Source organism: Papio anubis, chromosome 5, assembly GCF_008728515.1.
Source record: "Papio anubis isolate 15944 chromosome 5, Panubis1.0, whole genome shotgun sequence".
NCBI classification, from domain to species: Eukaryota; Metazoa; Chordata; class Mammalia; order Primates; family Cercopithecidae; genus Papio; species Papio anubis.
Genome location: NC_044980.1, coordinates 14,445,472 through 14,466,599, shown reverse-complemented (window position 1 = coordinate 14,466,599; position 21,128 = coordinate 14,445,472). Strand labels below are relative to the sequence as shown.

The window sequence follows — 21,128 nt, the reverse complement described above, 5'->3', positions numbered from 1 at the left end:
AAGAAAAGAAAATATCGTACATGTGTACCATGAAATACTACACATCCATAGAAGAAACAAGATTATATCCCTTGCAGCCACATAGATGGAGCTGGAGGCCATCACCCTAATGCAGGAAGAGAAAACCAAATTTTGCATGTTCTTGCTTGTAAGTGGGAGCTAAACATTGAATGCCATGGATGTAAAGAAGGGAACAATAGACATCAGAGCCTACTTGATGGTGGAGGGTGGGAGGAGAGGAAGGATTAAGAAGTTACCTATCAGGTACTGTGCTTATTACCTGGGAGATGAAATAATCTGTACACCAAACTCCCATAACATGCAATTTACATATGTAACAAACTCGCACATGTACACTTGAACCCAAAATAAAAGTTAGAAAATAAATAAGTAAGTACAGAATACAAAAAAAAATTCTGAGAGATTTATCTTAAGGGAAGAAGGGAATTATTATCCATTCTGGGTAAGCAGAAGGGAACATGGTATAGAAAGTGGGTTGTAGTGCCAAAGATTATAAATGAAAGGCTGCCTACCGGATACAACCTTAGGCATGTGGTAAAGGTCAGCTTCACCAATTATAACTCAAGTCAATGTCAGTCACTGCCATTTGCACACAATGACAAGGGCACTTCACCTCTGTAGTATTATTCTCAAAAATGTATAACCCCCATCCAAACATGAGAAAGGCATCAGACGCACCCAAGTTGAGGGACATTCTACAAAATCCCTGAACTCACAAGGTCATGAAAAACAAGGAAAAACCCAGAAACTACCACAGGTCAGAGGAGGCTAAGGAGGGATGAGAACTAAATGCAATGAGGTATCTGGGATGGTATCCTGGAAGAGAAAAGAGACATGAGTCGAAAAACTGGTGAAATCTAAATAAAATAGTTTGGTTACAGTAATATCTTAGTCCACTTTCTGTTGCTTATTACAGAATACCTTAAACTGCATTACTTGTAAGGGAAAAGAATTTATTTCTTACTACAGAGGCTGAGAAGTCTAAGGCAGAGAGGCCATATCTGGTGTAGGCCTTCTTACTGGGACTCTGCAGAGTCCCAGGGTGTCATAGGATATGACATGGTGAGGGGGATGTGCATGTTAGCTCAGCTCTCTCTTCCTCTTTTTGCAAAACTACCAGACCCATGCTGGTAATAACCCATAAGCCCACTCATTCATTCATTCATACATGGATTAATCCATTCATGAGGGCAGAGTCCTCATGACTCAATCACTTCTTAAAGGCCCCACCTCTCAATACTACCACATTGAGGAGTAAGTGTCAACGTGAGTTTTAGAGGAGACAAATATTCAAATCACAGCAAGTAAATAGACCAATGTCAATTTCCTAGATGTGATCACTAGACCACAATTATGTCGTATGTTAATAGGAAAAACTGGGTGAATGGTACATGAGAAAGTTCTGCCACTGTTCTGTAGATATAAAATTATTCCAAAATTTAAAGCTCTAAAAAAAAAGAAAAAGCTGCATTACCAAAGACCAGCTGCATAATGTTGCTTCTGGCTAGCCCTGCAATAAGAGAGAGTGAGGGAAACAAAGTGAACATTATGATACTTAAATGGTAGAGACACGAGTTGGGTAAGTGGGTGTCTAACAAAGAAATGTAGGAATGGAAGAAAAAGTCCTTGAGGTTTGTTTATCTTAAACGTCTTCAACTATTAAAAACTCCAATTGAAGATAAAAGTTTCATTTGCCAGAAGAAGATGAAGAAGTTAATATATCAAAATACGTTTAACTTCACAAATTGTAATATAAATAGTTGCATTCAGAAGAGTGATGGGGAAATTAACTGTGTTCTATGTGCCTGAGCCAAACAGAATGGTCTAAAATCCAGTGGTAACAGATGGCATGCAGAAATTAAGTCCAGCCCAAAGCTTTTCAGATAAGTCATTTACAATTAAAGGAAACAAAAATGTTGAAATGTATATGTTTTTAATGTATAAGTAGAGCATACTGGCCTACTGACAAAACAACAAATTGCAGTTTTATTTAGCCTCAATTTCTTTGTAATTATTTTAACTGACTCCCATTAAACACACACACACACACACACACACACACACACACACCATATTTTTATGACAAATAACTGAATAGTTAACAGTTCCAAGACTCAACAACTTCAATAAGGGTTCTATAAATGGAAAAAATGTTCCAAACCCACTAACAATATAACTGGAAATATGGAAAAGTTTACCAAGTTTACAAAAAGAAATCTCTGAATCACATGAACTAAACAAATAAAGAACCCAAACTGCTGACTTAGCACAGGGGGGTTAGGAGGGCAACGACTAAGACATGGCAGGAAAAGCAATTAACAAAAGATGGGGCGGGGAGGGGAACATGCAACCAAGACTCAAAGTGAAAAATAAACTGAAAATAAATGGAAAATAGACTTCTACAAGTACCAATGTGATGACATCAGATGAAATGCTTGCTAACCCTAAAATTTATTCCATCTGACCTAATTAGTGTTAAAAATTTGTCACCTCATCTTCTCTTTTCATTCCTTTCTATCCATGTACTGTCTCAATATTTTATTGTTTATAACCTTATGGTGTATGTGTATGTAACAGGGTGCTGAACGTGACTTTTCCTGGCCTCAGCAGAGACTCCTATACACATTTTAAGGCACTATCCATTCCGAGTTCTTGATCAGTGCCTCTCAAATTTTAAAGTATGCAAGAATCACCTGGGGATTTTGTACAATGCAATGTTTGCATATCTAACAAGCTCCCAGGTAAAGCCATTGCCCTTGGTCCAAAGACTACACTTTGAATAGCAAGAGTCTAGAGCAGCCTTGAGTCCTAGTCAAGAAACTGTGAAACAGCTTTGCAGGTGTGGCCCTTTTATTTCCCTCTAGCTTGCATAACAGAAGACAGAATTCCTTGGGTTTTGGAAAAGTCCAGTCATAAGGACCTTCTCTGCAGACAGTGCTCTGATTTGCTGTTTTCTCTTTCCTGGAAGCCAGTTGAAGAAGGTTTTAAGAGAACTCCATGGAAAGGCTGGCTGTATACCTTAGAATTTAGAAGACAACAGGATGACTCCCTGATTCCCACCTGTCTAAACGTGAAAAGAGAAAGGTGGGACTGTGCAGGTAATGACCTGAACTTCCAGAGTTCGCAGGGACAAGGATGCATGCAACAAGAGAAAAAAGTCAACATTTTGAAGATACCACACCGGATGGAAACATGACCAGATTACAACTTTACCAGGAAAACAACTGCTTCCTTACCTTTCCGTCTAGTCTTTCTTCTCTCAGGGCTCCAAACAGCAGCTAGTGAGCAAGGAATAGGGTGGAACAGTTTATCTCATAGAGGGAGAAACAGCCCATGATGAGGACAACATTTCTGCCCACTACACCCACTACATGAATCTGATTTGGAGGCTGGTTGGAGCCAGAGTAGAAGAGAAGCCCCAAATTAACCGTGAAACAGCTGTGCAAGTGTGGCGTAAGGTGTCCCATGATTTTTCATCTGGGTGGACTTTTAATTTTCCAGCAAAGTTCAAATCTGCTGAGATGCTAAAGACTTTACCCAGGGTTGGAAAAACACTATTCCATAGATTAAGTTTAATGAGGAGCAATGAGGAAAAAAAAAATTGTTTGTTCTTTGCATATCAGAAGTCTGGTTGGTTCCATATCTGAGATGCTCAGCTATGCTCTTTACAGGAAGGACATCAATAGATCATATATATATGCACATATATATGTACACACATACATATATACATATGTATGTATGTGGAGATATTTGCACATGTGTCATGATGAAAAAGTAGAAAGGTTTAACAAGAACAAAAACATTTATATTACATCAAAAGAAATAATTACTTGGCAAATATCTGAATGCTAATCTGCCTTATAAAAACTTAGACACTGAGAGCCAAAAGAGACCCTAAGAATAATCTTGTCAAACTTTTACGCTTCATGAAGGGGAAAACTAAGAAGTTTACCAAGTTATGTGACTTATCTGATGACACAATTGCTCACTGGTGGCAGACCTAGGCCTGGAAGTCAGGTTCCATGACTCATAATGAAGTTTTCCAATCAGCCACGAGGATAGGCAAATAATTTCAAAGAATCAATGTACCTAAAATAGGTAACAGATTTGTGGTTATTTATTTCAAGAAAAACAATCATTTCAGTGGGAAACTTTGTCTGGTAAATAGGGCAGAAAAAAAGTTCCATGATATAAACTTTATAAATTTAACATAAATTTGCTTAAAATAGTGTTAAGCCAAAACAATCTTGAAAAAGAACAGGCTGGAGGTCTCAGACTTCCTGATTTTAAAGCCTATTACAAAACTACAGTAATCAAAACAGTGTAGTTCTGGCATAAAGACAGACATATAGGTCAATGGAGAATATAGAAGCCAGAAATAAACCCTTGCATATATGATTAATTGATTTTGAAAAGGGTGCCAAGACTATTCAATAGTGAAAGGACAGTCTTTCCAATACATGGTGCTGGGAAAACTTAACATCTACATACAAAAGAATAAAGTTGGACCCTCACTTTATACCATATACAAAAATTAACTCAAAATATATTAAAGACACAGTAAGAGCTTAAACTATAAAGCTCTTTTAAAAAATATAGGGGTAAAACTTTGTGACACTGGATTTAGCAATGATTTCTTGGACATGACACCAAAAGCATGGACAACAAAGGCAAAAGTAGACAAAATTCAGTACATAAAATGGAAAAACTTTTGTGCATCAAAGAAAATAATCAACAGAGTGCAAATGCAACCCAGGGAATGAAAGAAAATATTTGCAAATTACATATCTGATAAGGAGTTAATATCTAGAACATATAGGTAACTCCTACAACATACACACACACATACACACACAAACAAATACAAAAATGAGCAAACAATTTGAATAGAAGTTTCTTCAGATAAGATATTTAAATGGCCAATAAACACATGAAAAGACGCTTAACATCACTGATCATTAGGGAAATGGAAATTAAAGCCACAGTGACATGCCACCTGATATGGTTTAGCTGTGTCCCCACCCAAGTCTCATCTTGAACTGTAACTCCCACAATTCCCATGTGTCATGAGAGGAACCCAGTGGGAGGTGACTGAATTATGGGGGCAGGTCTTTCTTGTCCTGTTCTCATGATAGTGAATTAGTCTCGAGAGATCTGAAAATGAGAGTTTCCCCGCACAAGTTCTCTCTTTACCTGCTGCCATCCATGTAAGATGTGACTTGCTCCTCCTTGCCTTCTACCATGATTGTGAGGCTTCCCCAGCCATGTGGAACTGTAAGTCGATTATACCTCTTTTTCTTTCAGTCTTGGTTATGACTTTATCAACAGTGTGAAAGCAGACTAATATACTGCTTCATGACCATTGAGATGCCACTATCAAAAACATAACAACAAGTATCAGCAAGGATGTGGAGAAATTGGGACGTTTGTGCATTGTCAGTGGGAATATAAAATGGTGCCACTGCTATGAAAAATAGTATAACACTTCCTCGAAATATTAAAAAATAGAATTGCCTTGTGATCCACAATTCTACTTTTGAATACATATCTGAAAGAATTGAAAGCAGGCTCTCAAAGAGATACCTGCACACCCATATTCATGGCAGCATTATCTGTAATAGCCAGAAGATGAAAGCAACCCAAGTGTCCATTTACAGATAAATAAACAAAACGTGGGAGATATATACATGTATATACACACACACACATATATATACACACATATATATATACGCGCACACACACACACAATGGATTATTATCAATTCTTTAAAAGGAAGAAAATTCTGACACACGCTACAATGTGGATAAATTTTGAGGACATTAAAGTGAAATAAGCTAGCTCCAAAAACACAAACACTCTTTGATTCCAACTTCTATGATGTACCTAGAGTAGTCAAATTTTAGAGACAGAAAGCAGAGTGATAGTTGACAGGAGAGAATGGAGAGTTGTTTAATGGATACAGAGTTTCCATTTTGCAAGATGAAAATGGAGTCCTGAGATTGGTTGCCCAACAGTGATAATGCATTTCACATCACTGAACCGTACATTTTAAAATGTTTAAGATGGTGAATTTTACATTATGTGTATTTACCACTACTAAATTTTTTTAAGTTAAAGAGACAGAAGAGTATTAAAGTGATTCAAAAAACATCATCAAGGGCTTCTTCAGCCATCTCTTCTTTCCAAAGTCAGTATATCCACAGTTTAGGGCAGGAATGGCAAACAGATTCCAATTCATGGACACTCCCTGATCTCTGGTCACTGGCACATCCTACTGAGGAGTCTCAGGGGCATGGAATGCAGCGAATCACTGCGACATCTGCCCCGGCATTGGGAGGAGGGGGTGGTGACCTGCATGCCAATTTTTTGCCATGCATGGTTTATGGTTTACAGTAACCACTTTCACCACAGTGGTGTCCTTATAACCATTGTAAATACTAGGGCTGAGTTTACTGAAAAATTCCCACTATAGGAACAATGAGAATTATGCCAATACCATCAATCCTCACATCTCTGCTTTAAAGAGGCAGTCAGGGAGGGCCCTAGTTGAGCAATGGAATAACATTTAGACCCACAGTTTTGCTTTGTTGTGACCAGCATGGCCAAACCTTCCAAGAAAATACAAATACAAAACCCGCAAATCATTGTTTTGGTTGTGACGAATTTGGTCAACCTTTGGAGTGTAAACAAGTGAGGAGCCTTTCACTGAGTCTTGCCTTCATCTCAGAAGTTACCTGGAATAGTTAGACCTGAAACACCCCTGGCAGCTCGATAGGCCAATTCTCAGGCCTGTAACCTCTGCTAGCTGAAATACCAATGTTACTGGTACTTCTATGCATTGGTGCCAATGCATAGAAACAAAAAGACTGTTGGAGGATTTTATATGTTTTGCTGTTGTGAAAACTTGAAATTAAAGCAATTGTATCAAAATTTTTGCAAGACATGACTGTGTAAATTAGTTTTCTATGAGCATTTCTAATCAGTGTAAATGATAATCACTTGTGCATTTATGTGTATGCACACGTATCTCTTAGGCCAAGGGAATCCCATATCATTGCAAATCACACAAGCAACATAAAAACTAGTGGCTATTGGGATGAGCTTTTAAAAGGCATCTGGGTCAAAAGACTTAAATTATTCATCCCAGAATCCAAAAGCTCAGAAAAACTAATGGATAATAATTACCAAAGGACCAAAAATTAGGCACACCTATTTGTCCTGTAACACTGCAGCTAAGGAGATAAAGCTTTGATCAAAGGTTTCTATTCAAGGATGGTGATTGCAGCATTATTTACAACTTGAAACAACTTAAACATCAACCAAAGTATAACTCCTAATAATGTATGAGAGGATAAGATACCTTGTTAAAATTTTTCTTTTTTTTTTTTTTTTTTTTTTTTTTTTGAGACGGAGTCTGGCTCTGTCGCCCAGGCTGGAGTGCAGTGGCCGGATCTCAGCTCACTGCAAGCTCCGCCTCCCGGGTTTACGCCATTCTCCTGCCTCAGCCTCCGGAGTAGCTGGGACTACAGGCGCCCGCCACGTCGCCCGGCTAGTTTTTTGTATTTTTTTAGTAGAGATGGGGTTTCACTGTGTTAGCCAGGATGGTCTCGATCTCCTGACCTCGTGATCCGCCCATCTCGGCCTCCCAAAGTGCTGGGATTACAGGCTTGAGCCACCGCGCCCGGCCAAAATTTTTCAAGAAGATATTGAAGAACCAAGAAAAATACTCATAATGAGGAGTGAGAAAAGAGGATCCATAGAGAAAAGATGATATTGATGTTTAGACTAAGAAAACGTGTAGAGATAAGAGCCAAATGGGGCCAAATATAGAGAAAAACAGAGTCAGAGGAAAGACAGACACCAAGAAAACTGAGAGGAAATACATCAAATTACTAATAGCAGTTATCTCTATTGATAACTTTTTGTCATATTTTTAAATATTTCACATCTTGCGCCAAGCAGCTGTAACTTATATATATTTTATATATATATATATATATGTGTGTATATATATATGTAAAGCAATGTAAAAGGACAGGTAGTAGAATTTGCAGGTAGAATAGTTACACCCAAGGAAAGGCAACCATAGCAACAACTGCTTGTCTTGTTCAATTCAATTCAAGCTCCTCAACAATGAGAACTTACCTATATTCAGGAAAATACAAAGAAGAATAAGACATTGTCCCTAACCATGTCCCCCACCAAAAAAATTCCTGAGTTGGTTACAACGCAATGTATCAATAACAAATTTTAAAGGCATCTTTACATTTTACCCTTCTCCTCCAACCATAACAATCTGAAAAGCAAAATGGATAGCAAGCCAACAATTTTGGCTAGAGGGAAAATTGTTTTGCCACAGTTTTGTGCACATGGGGGTCGCAGGGAGAGGGGTAGATGGATAAGGAGGAGAGATGGGAGTTCTGGTAAAAAATCAAGCACCATAACTTCTTGGATCAAATTATGAATTATGGAGTCTAGACCCTGGGTCTCACGTAGATATCAAATTGTCAGCTTTAATACTGAGAAAAGACAACATGAGCATGTCCAGTTACTTCCCCCAAATTCATAAGATACCTACAGTAAGGGTAAAAGTATCAGGCCAGGAACGTTACTCTAAGTTAGGTGCCTTCACATGAAAACAAAGTAAAGAGAAAAGAAGTTTCCACCTCCACCTCAACATATGATTACCACTTCCTGATGAAATTTTAACTTCTAAAAATGGCAGCTGTGGTCAGGGGAGCAGAAAATGTTATATAAGATACTAGACTTAAGTAACACTTTGTTCAAACTCTGCTTCAGCTATTTAGAAACTCTACAACTATTAAGTGACAGTCCAGCCTCCTAACCCCTGAGAACTTTGCACATCTATATAAAGAAAAAGAACACTATTTGTCTCAGAGTCCCCACCCTACTTGCCTCACAGAGTCATTTTGAGGCTCCAACAATTGTATGCACAAAAATGCTTATAAACGCAATTGTGCTACGCAAATTGCATTTGTCCAAACCTGCCGAGCACATCATTTGAAAGAGTATCACATTTCAGCTCCCTTATTCAGACAAAGTAAGTAAGCCACTAATTTGCTCGAAAATCTCTGTGCATGAAACTGCTCACGTTACAGAATCTGCCTTTACAAAGACATTTCCTTCTGCAATAGCAGCCAGGAAACTTCCGAGCAAATTGGATGGTCCACGTCCAGGCGATCTGAAAACCAAGACATAAAGAAACATGGGCAAGTCTGAGTCCCCATCCACAGCCTGGACATGTCTTACCGGGAGTGCTACTGTAGCTTAAGTGATAAATCATCAACTGGAGAAATATAAACACTGGTTACACAAACAAATTCAATTTAAGAGTTTCTTAATGAACCTTTAACGAGTTACATGTGGGCTGTAAATGCCCTGGAGGCTGCCTCAAAGTGTTTGCTTTCAGGGAAAGAAAAACAAAAATGCATCAGTTCCCCTCATCTTATGATTCATCACATCAGCAAAATGCAACAGAAACAAGTGACATTTGAATTAAAAACGCTATTTCCAAAGGAGGAGGAGGAATGCATCTGCCATTAATAAAGAAATGGACAAACTGAGAAAATGTCATTCTCTAGGTTAGGGCGGAAAGGAACAAAAGAACACTGATATGTTTGTTATGAGGAGTGATGATTTATGAGAAATTCAGAACTTTTCATTTACCACACATGGTGGCATAATCAAAGTGACCCTTTTCCTTTCCTCACAGTTTGAACTTTAAAATTAAAGGGTTTTCTTCCTCAAACATTTTCTTTATTGGCTAAGATTTAAAACACACACACACACACACACACAGAGAGAGAGAAAGCAGTTGACTTGGGAGGAAAAAGATAACAGTTTCAATTTGTATAATGAAAGGCTAGATAACAAAAGGGGTGCAACCTATGATTTTTCCACCGTGACCCAGACCTACCCATAACATTTCCATTTCCTGAGAACGGGAAGCACAGAGCCAAAATAGATAGGTCACAAGAGCAGTAAAACAAGCTTTATCAAATCATGTACCAGATGGAGCCCATTTCTATCACCTCAAGGTACTTTACACTGTCAGGATGAGACACAGGGATTCGTTCATTATGTCAATGTCCTTACACAGGACATACCAAGATTTGTCTTCACATACCAAGATTCTGACCTCAGAGAATGTAACTAAGGGCCAGGTCCACCCGGCTGGCACCACACCGCCAGCAAATGGCCCATGAATGAATCACAATGGGCGGCCAGGATGGACACACTGGATGCTTGGGTGGACACAACCAGCCTTCAAGAAGCACGTGGACCTACAGAAAGCTCTGCCACCTGCATGCCAGAGCATGTTCATGCTGAGAACTGCCGGTAGCTCTGTTATTTGTTGACTCGACGTTGCTCTGGGGAAAGCCTTAAATATGTGTATGAGGAAAGTCCTCCCTCCCCAAGATATAAAAGCTCTACAAGACGCTTAGAACAAAGTCTCCCAGACTAGGTGCTTGGAATAAAATCTTCCATCCATCTCGTTGCCTGTTTTCTCTACATCCTAATTTGAATTGCCCCCAGGAAATGCTCCACTGTTAGTCAGCATGGATTTGTTGTCACTGGAAGATCAGGGTGGAAATAGACCCGGTATAGGCAAGCATTACGGCAGAGGCCCTTCCTGGGGCAAAACTAGTTGAGTCTTTGTTGCCCCAGTGTTCCCCTCTATCCAGTGCTTTCGTAATATTACCTGTATCATTGTGTTATTAAGAAGATTGGATTTCATTTACAGAAGTTAAGCAGTTACAACAGTGCCTAGCACAAAGTGAACATGACATCAGAGTTATATATTATGGTGCAGACACTAATTCATGCATCAGAAAGAAATTTTCAGCGTATTTTATATGCTAGAGAATGCTTTTGATGCAAAGACACAATAATTTCCGACATTTGTTAAGCACTCACTATGTGCCAGGTAGTGGGCTAAACGTTTTACGTTTGTCTTATTTCATGTCACAGGGAAAAAAGAAATAGCTTGTATTGGCTGACTACCGTCAATGTGCCAGGGAGGTCTTCTTATCTCATCCTAGAGGTGAGAGAAGAAGTCAACCAGCTGGTAAATGGGCCAGTCAGAAATGAAATCAGGTATAGAGTACTATCATGTTTATGTTCTTTCCACTGGGTTGCTCCATATACTCATCATATATGTATGAAGAATTGTTTTTCTATAGTATGAAACCAGAAGCAGACCAATGATTCCCTGGACACACACACGCACACACATACAAATGCCTAATATGGAATCTGTTTTGTTTTTGTTTTTTGGGAAGGAGAAAACCTGTCTGTGTGTCTAAGGCAGAAGGCTCTGACTGGCCCCCTGGTGTCATGTGTATCTGCTAAGAGGCTTTCTCTGGCTATTTTTAATACACCTACACAGTATTTTTCAAGGCAAAGCAGCTAGGTTGCCATTGTTTGGTCACAGTTCCAGAATCTTAGCATCTCAGGACAGGCCACTCTTAACATTTATATAACCCACAGACCTGTCCCAGAGATTGGGATTTAGTCCTTTGAGATTCTGAGAAAATCGATGGGGAAAGTTTCCAATTATGTTTGTAATTTTTTTCCATTGTTTTCAAACACAACCTAAATGTCTCACAGGTTTCCAGAACAGTTTATGTCATTCTCTGGTGCATTGTTTGTCTTTGTTTTTGGCATCACTTGAGCTTGAGAGATGAGTTGAAGTTTTAAACCATGGAAGCAAGCAACCTTATCTCCAGTCAACTCGATCTTTCTGATCTGGGAACCAGCATCCCCTTGGCCACCAGATCTGGGATGGAAGTGAAATCATTACCGCTGTCTTTGATGATCAGGAAAAGGAACTTCATTAGCTACTTTCTGTCCTCATACATCTTCGGGGCACAGGGTTCAGAATTTATTGCAGCTGTAGGACAGAAGTTAGGGAGTATGAAAGGAAGCTAGGAAATATGATTTCATTTCCCCATCCATTTCTCATTGAAAGGATGATGGATTTCCCATTCACTCCCAAACAATCGCTCCTGCCTACCAGGCTGTACTCACCAGGAAATGGTGCCTTTTCTAGGAATCCTCCATTCTCCTTGCCCTTTAGGGCCTTCCCCTTCAGTCTCCACCAAACAAAGGTCACAGATTTTGCAGAAATAAATGGTAAAGGTACCCGGCCAGCCTGTCATAGTTCCTCAGAAAATACCTTCCAACCCTAGTTGCACCCTAGCATCACCTGGAGAACTTTGGAAAACTAGAAATGTCCAACCCATCTCGACAGATTCTGATTTCACGGGTCTGGGGAGATTCCTGGGCACTTATAGATTTTAAAGTTCCCCCAAGTGGTCCTAACACACAGCCAATGGAAAACCACTGGCTGATTTGAAGGTTGCTGTTTCACAGGATGAGAGGCTTGGTCAGTTTCTCTTCTTTACCTGAAGGTTAAACTCCATTTGGGGTTCCCTGCTGCTGCTCAGAAGTCACCCTGCACTTTGCTTCTCCGAAGAACCCCTTTGAGTGTCAGGTTGCCAGGACTGGGTATTTATTTCTTTTGATGGTTAATATTGAGTGTCAACCTGATTGGACTGAAGGACACAAAGTATTGTTCCTGGGTGTGTCTGTGAGGATGTTTGTTGCCAAAGGAGATTAACATTTGAGTCAGTGAACTGGGAAAGGCAGACCCAGCCTCGATCTAGGTGGGCACCATCCAATCAGCTGCCAAAGCAGCCAGAATAAAAGCAGGCAGAAGAACATGGAGAGACTAGATTGATTGAGTCTTCTGGCCTACATCTTTCTCCTGCGCTGGATGCTTCCTCCCCTCAAACATCGGACTCCAAGTTCTTCAGCTGTGGGAGTTGGACTGGCCTCCTTGCTCCTCAGCTCGCAGACAGCCTATTGTGGGACATCACCTCGTGATCGTGCGAGTCAGTACTCCTTAATAAACTCCCCTTTATATATACATCTATCCTATTAGTTCTGTCTCTTTAGAGAACGCTGACTAATACATTTCTCGAAACTGACTGGGCTCATAACCATCTGCCACTTAGACCCCCCAATATAGGACCTATGCAAAGGAGGTAAGGGGCTAACGGGCCACTCGCCTCAGGCTCCGGAGAGCTGGAGGGTCTGGAATGCAGACTCCTGGCCTTATCAACCAATGGGTGGGTGCATGCAGCCAGGAAGATATGCTAGCAGCTTTGAGAGAGTATTTTTATCTGACAACTTTTAACATGACTCCCATTCATAGATTGTACCACCTAGCGTGTACTATGAATTCACATTTTTATCGTAGAATTAATTTGTGAATAACACATTTATAATACATTGTAGTTACCAGGTATGTTGGAAGCATCAATGAGTTAAATTACAGACATTTTAAACTCATCGCAAAGTTTGCAATTCTGCTTTAGCTTCTTTCATTTTTAATATCTTGGAGAGGTGACAGCCCTGCCATGTCTAGCCTAGCTCACAGACTTTACCCATCCGCGGCGTCACAGGCCTCCACTATCCATGAGGGGACAGGAAACTAAGTGAGCAATTCCTCCACCCCTCACCCCTTCTATTAGAGAATGGGTGTGGTACGAGACACCTAAGGCCAATATTTAAGGAGGTGCTCACTTGAAAATACCAATCTTGCACTTGCACAAGAGGGAGGGCCTCCTTAATAAATATTGCACCCTGGAGGTTCAGGTACTGAGCCAGTACACTGATGCTTCCCTATGCATACACATTCACACGTGCATACACACACACACACACACACACACACACACGCACAGGTCCAGCCATTTCAAGATTAGTGTGATGGTGAAAATCCTGAAATAAAGTATCTCATTGAAATGCCTCTTACTCAAAAGAATGTTTTGCATTTAAAAGATGCATTTGGAAGAATGTTTTGCATTTAAAAGATGCATTTGATCACCAATTTTCTAGCATAATAATGAAAAAAAAATAAACCTTTTTATTGGATAGTAGTAATCCCGAACTGGTTATAAGGTATGTGGAGAACAAGTAAAAGAGGAAACAATGCTGTTCCACGGTTGTTGGTATGCAGCGCCTGTCCTTGTAGATCTACAAGCAGGCAAGAGCCATAGGGACTCTTGGCAGCTAAACTGCTCAGACTGTTAATTACTACTTTAGTTTTTATTAAGGCGAGTTTTCACAAAAGTTAAAATATATGATGTGCTTTGAGTGGTTGAGATGAAAAAACAGATCCAATCTAATCCGGCCATCCTGGAAGCTATGTTTGTAAAGATAGGCCTGTGATTAAGCCTGAGGCATTTTTGGTGAAAAATATGAACTCCAAGAGAGTATCATTCTGTCCTTTCTTTAAAATAAAATATTGTTTACTTCAGTTTACCTTTATCATTTCAGCTCATCAACAGTTCCAGTTACTTTTCCATTTTGCAAAGCCTCATGCATCATTCTCTATACATAGAGAGCAGATATAGACACACAAGCACACTCCTAAGGAGACAGCCCACTTGGACTCAAGGACATTCACTGCGGCAGCTCTCTGAAGAGAGAATTATTTCTTTGGCAGAGAAAGGCGTGCTGTTCCTTAAGAGGACATTAGAGGAGAACAACTTGTCTCCCTACTGAACCCTTTGCCCACATATTTTCTAGAAGGACTTGTTCCTCACCCACTGGCCCTTGATTCTGTCTCACTATTGAATGAGGCTTGTTCAAACAGCTTTAAGGATGGGTGTGTGCTCCGGAGAGAGCAGGAAACAAGTGAGAGCCGGTCTGCTTTCCGTGGGTCAGACGACGACTCCGCCAATCCTACGACTGCCATTTCGCTGAGGATTGATATGCCTGAAGTCACTACAAAAACAAATGATGCTCAAAAGCTCATGCTGCCCTTGCACAAAGAAGCCAAAAAACTCAGGCTCTGATTGATTTTAGAATTGGCCTAATGAGACAAAAGAGTCCACTGTAGGGAATTTTTGCTTATGCAATGAAATTTTTACTCTCCAGCTCTTTAACAATTAAAATTTTTTTTAAGTTTTGACTTTTATGAATGAACAACCAATGGGATTATGGTTGGGAGGTAGTATAGTTTTTTAACAGCTAATGAAGTCCACTACCAATAATGGCAGACTCCCCAAGCTCAGACCTCTGCTCTGCCAGTTGACTGCCTATATTGTCCGGGATGAGCTGTTTAGCCTCTCTGCTACACAAATTCTTCACCTGTCAAATGCAGACAGTAAGAAGTCCTGCCTCAACTACTGTGGTAATGATTAAGTGTGGTAATGGATACCAAGTGCTTAGCACAGTCCCTAACTTAAAGCAAGGGCTCAAAATCAAGCTTTAGTTATAAATAATACTGTTAAGATTTCTTACATAATGTGTCAGAACCCAAGATCCCTTAAGGAAATCTTCTAAAATATATTTTATCATTTGTCAGAGCGCAAGATCCTTTAAAGAAGTCTTTTTACCAGATCTTCTTTGAAACCATCAGCCTATCTGAGAAGGCCAACAATGGCCCTTTATGGAGAATTAATACAGAATTTATCAGCAGAAGTTATTGTTTATGCATATTTCAGCTTCCAGTTACACTAAAAGCGTATCTATTTTAACTCAGAGCCTTCACTTTGATGTTAACTGTGAAGTTTCATGTTTCCCTATCAACTAACAGACATTGTTACAATCAGGACAATGTGGATCTATCCCTCAGGGCTTGGTGACAAAAGTCACTATTTTTTTTTTTTTTTTTTTTTTTTGACTTTCAAGTATCCTCTGCATATAATAAGTGAAATACGTTTGGTAAATGTGCTACATAAGAATAATTTAAAATGTAATTTTCAAATACATAGAAAGTATTCATTTTATTCATAGGGACATACTTTTTGTATATTTGAATCAATATCTACAAATAATAACAGTTATAAACATTTAGTAATAAGAAGCAGCTCTTAATGTTACCTCAAGAATATACCATACATTTCTTGTAATATATAATTATGCAGAACAAATTCATTCCATGTCATATCCCCTTTAACTTTGATGCCCATTTTCCTGACAGATGTTTACATGAAAATAGCATCACTGTTTATTATTAAGAATTTGTTTTTTTTCCTCTTTCTGAGGGCAACACTCCCTTTAAAAATAGTGACTTTTGAGTTTTAAATATCAATTTAAATTTCAAATTTCAAATTTGTTTTAAAAACAAATTCTTAATAAACAATGATGCTATTTTCATGTAAATATCTGTAAGGAAAATGGGCATCAAAGCTAAAGGGGAGATGACATGGAATGAATTTGTTCTGCATAATTAAGGTATTGGGTACGCACAAGGAAGGTGAAGTCTCTGGATCTGAGCATTTTATTCTTGGCCCAATATTCCCTTCATGTGATGCTCTTGCATGAGCAACTTCTGCCTCTCCTTCCCCCTCAGGAAAGCCACAAATATCATCAACATTAACTTAAACTTCACCCTGTTCCTGAAGTAATATGAGACCTTGGTTGAGAAGGATACAAGGCATCGTGAACATGAACAGACCAAAAAGCATTTAAAATTGCTTCCTTTTCCACATAGAAATTTTTCTCTTCTCTGGCCAAACTCTCCCAATTTGAGAAAAAGCTAAATTAACTTTTTTACCTTACAAGAATGAAAAAGTACTATAATGGGATGTGGGTATTACTTGGAGAGGTATAGTATGGGAATACATTATTCAATACCCATTAGCTAACACATTAGCCGTTCCAATTTGCAAGAATCTGAAATCTATGATTCGAGATCCTGGTTCTAGCATCTCTGACTTTCCCTGCCCCTACGTAGTTATTCTTACATTACTAACCTCAAAAAAGTATTGAATGTCTTGACATCACATTTCTGTAGAGAAGGTTATTTCCTCATCAGGTGGGATCATCTTTACCTGTTTCTCCTTTTGGAGGGCAGATCCGAACATGACAATTGCAGAAGAATGAAACGTGATTAATAACTCTGTGTAATCAGGCCTTGCAGCACCCTGACTGAGCCTTTCTGATCCTTCCTGATAATCTCAATTTTAAAAAAGAAAAAAAAAAGAATGTTTCCCTTTGAGTTGTAGGTAGAAAGGTAGACAAGAAGTCTGAGAAGTGTCAATTAATTGTCCTGATGATTACCATTATCTCTAGCTTCCATCAGAACCATTTCAGAACTCAGGGACATTTTCAGGATTCAGGGAGAATCCAAGTTGAATTGAGTTTGTTTCTGTATCACTGGCCAGCAGTGACGTTGAAATGATTGATACAGTCTATTCCTCAGATAAAGACCTTGTCGTGCTCCTAAAGGTGACTGCTGCCTTCAGGCAAAGGGCTTGGTTACAGAGTCAGACAGATCTGGGTGATAACCTTCACCCTACCACATGCTGGTTGTGTGAGACCATGGTTGATTGCTCTGTCTCGCTGAGCTGAAAAATATCTAGCTCCTAGGGCGTAGTTAAGCTTCACACTACTGGAACAGGCATGGCTGTCAATGGACAATAAACCTAACTTTTCTTCCTACTAGAATCAGTCCCATGGAGGCCCCTCTAGTGGCATGTATCAACACACCCCAATTCTGTGGTTTCTTTTTAGTTTCAATGACAGGGAACTCATCCAGGGTTTCTTTGAACTGTTCTTCTTAGACTATTAGTTCTACATGCTTGGTAAACTACTGTTCTTTTTCAGCTCATTACACAATAACGACGTTAATATCATGGCACTTTCTATTTTTTTCACATGGCTGCTTCAAGAAAGGTATAAAAACTATTGGTGTCAAATTTACTTAAATTATTAGGTTTGTCAATCGAGAAAAATGATGAGACAAGTCTCAATCATTTTACGAGGTTTCTCTGCCCAAGTTAAGGACACGTGCCTGGAAGACAGGTCTATGCCTTTCTCTGAAGATGATTTTGAGACCTCTAAATTTAAAAGTGAAAGGGTGGAATATTGAGAAGTGCACAATTTTCATGTAAGGGGGGGTAGGAAAAAATAGTCATTCATGCTTTTGTCTGGCTCAGTGGATGTGCATTTTTTACATGAGATAACATAGACAAATGGGGCAGAGGAAAAATGCAGGGAATCTGCTTTTTTTTTTTTTTTTTTTTTGAGATGGAGTCTCGCACTGTTGCCAGGGCTGGAATACAATGGCGCGATCTCAGCTCATTGCAACCTCTGCCTCCCGAGTTCAAGTGATTCTCTGCCTCAGCCTTCCAAGTAGCTGGGAGGCACCCATCACCACACCCAGCTAATTTTTTGTATCTTTAGTGGAGACGGGGTTTCACTATGTTGTCTCAACTGGTCTCGAACTCCTGACCTTGTGATCTGCCCACCTCGGCCTCCCAAAGTGATGGGATTACAGGCGTGAGCCACCACGCCCAGCCAGAATCTGCATTTTTACATAAGATATTATGTAAAATGGGGCAGGGGAGCAATCAGCTATGTATTTGTGTCTGGTGAGCAGGGGGGTGACTGCACCTGTAAAGATAATCTATCAATTTACATTGACATGGTGAAATCTTAACAGAAACACCTTAGGGTAAAGATCTTGCAGCTCACTAGGAATTTCCCTGTGGGCAAAATATGGGGGAGGTTTGCAGCTCTTCATCTTGTAGCTGTGTCATTTAGGAACCAAAAGGGGGAGGCATGATCCAGTTTTAACTTTTCACATTGATTGAATGAGTTGGGGATCCCAAGATTTAATTTCCTTTCACAGGTTCTCTTTCGCCCTGGTGGTTCCCAATGAGTCAACAGGTAGAAAAGTCCTTTGTAAATTCAGGATATGCCATCATCAATATTGTTATAATGATATTAATTCCCTTAATAAAGTAAATTTAATAAATTGAGACACCACATTAACATCATAATTCAATGCTCTTAGCAAGAGCTTCTGTCATAAAAATTTTTTAGCTTGTAAGATACCCTTTCCAGCCAGAGTATCTCATGAACGCGATCTTTGGCAAACAATAAAGCTGGGTGCTCTGGGTGATTAAGAAATCACATATTGACTGAGTGCAGTGATTCACACCTGTAATCCCAGCACTTTGGGAGGCCAAGGCAGGAGGATAGTTTGAGGCCAGGAGTTAGAGATCAGCCTGGGCAATATAAGGAGACTCTGTCTCTACAAAAAATAAAATATTAGCCAGGCATGGTGGCACATATCTGCAATCCCAGCTATTCAGGAGGCTGAGGTGGGAGGGTCACTTGAGCCAAGGAGGATGAGGCTGCAGTCAGCTATGGTTGTGTCCCTGCACTCCAGCCTGGGCAACAGAGCAAGATCCTATCAAAGAAGAAGAAGGAGGAGGAGGAGGAGGAGGAGAAAAGGAAGAGGAAGAGGAAGAAGAAGAAAACAGAAGACGACCTGTGGAGTTGTTCTGTGTGCTAAAAATCTAAAATTTCAAACATCCTGAAAAAAGAAAGAGATGAGAACCTATCAGGCAGTAGTGAGGACTCATGGCTCAGCCATTTGAAGGAAGCAGGGATCAGGTCAGAATCATTCACATCTCCAACACTACTGAATTCATCTCAGTTGAGAGATTTAGTACTAAGTTTCCACTCAGATGAAAACAACTCTCTTTCATTCAATATTTACACCATCTTATATTTTACACTCTTTGAACCATAAAAGAGTATGTCATCTTGCTTAATCTGTTGTTTTGAAATCTTTCTTCCTGGCAGCATAGCTACCATTAGCTATTGTTTAATGTTGGAATCCTTACATCCTGCAGGACACTGGAACTACTTTAAAGGCAAAATGGGATACCCTGGCCAGTTCCTATCCTAACGACCTGAGATGGTGCAGTTTGCTAACGTATTGAAAGGAACAGATGTTAGAAACTGTGGTAACTTCATGCAACCAATCAGGAAATAACTGCCTTAATGCATTTCTAAATTATTCCAGTCTTTTCCTAATTTTAAAGTTTTATAAACAATTAGAAAGATAGGGTCTGTTATAAAAACTTTAGCTCAGGCCGGGCGCGGTGGCTCACGCCTGTAATCCCAGCACTTTGGGAGGCCGAGGCGGGCGGATCACAAGGTCAGGAGATCGAGACCATGGTGAAACCCCGTCTCTACTAAAAATACAAAAAATGAGCTGGGCGCGGTGGCGGGCGCCTGTAGTTCCAGCTACTCGGGAGGCTGAGGCAGGAGAATGGCGTGAACCCAGGAGGCGGAGCTTGCAGTGAGCCAGGATCGCGCCACTGCACTCCAGCTTGGGCGACAGAGCGAGACTCCGTCTCAAAAAAATAAAAAATAAAATAAAAACTTTAGCTCTAGTCATTACTTTCCAGGGTGATAAAGTGTGTTCCACTTTAGGGGGGAAAAACTTAATCAGTGATCAAATGCAAATCTGAAGAATGGAGTCTGGATAACAATAGTGTATCATGATGTCAGAGGCAAAATACTGACTCTAGTGTTTATAGGCAGAACAGTAGACTTCACAATAATTCATCCCAGTTCACAGTTAATCCCTGGAGCTTTCAGAAAATCAGAAACAAAAGATAATCCATAACTGTAGGTCAGGTACAGTGGCTCACTCCTGTAATACCAGCACTTTGGGAGGCTGAGGCTGGCAGATCACTTGAGGTCAGGAGTTCGAGACCCACCTTACCAATATAGCAGAAACCCCATCGCTACTAACTTTGCTGGGCACGGTGGCATGCCCCTGTAATACCAGCTACTGACTGAGGCAGGAGAATCGCTTGAACCAAGGATGTGGAGGTTGCAGTGAGCTGATATTGGCCACTGCACTCCAGCCTGAGTGACAGAGCAAGACTCCATGTTAAAAAAAAAAAAAGATAATCCATAATTGTGAAATAGCAAAACATACACTAACCACTAAGGCAGCCTATGACAATTTAGGTTCATAGGCCCCAGTCCAAGTATGAACTTTTCTATGCACACCACTGCATCTTTACACAGTAGGAAGCCATTTTGCCGGTTGACCTGATAAATGAGCTTAATTCTGCAGGTTTGCCAAGTGGAAGATAAACATTTGTACTTCACTCAGCCCAGAATAATCCAAAGGTTATACTGTCCTAAAGAGATAATCCATTAAACACAGTTACTCACGTGGCTGTCTATTTGGGGAAGAATTTATCAGGAGGCTGTCAGAGAAAAAGACCCCAAATGATGCGTCACCAGA

The 21,128-nt window shown here is 39.9% G+C and overlaps 1 non-coding gene across 1 annotated transcript; it reads left to right on the top strand.

Annotated features, from left to right (window-relative positions):
• The first annotated feature begins 16,876 nt into the window (after positions 1-16,876).
• LOC116275128 lies at positions 16,877-17,011 on the top strand. The gene has a single exon (XR_004184087.1). It is a non-coding gene; the product is annotated as a U8 small nucleolar RNA (small nucleolar RNA).
• The last annotated feature ends 4,117 nt before the right edge of the window (positions 17,012-21,128 follow it).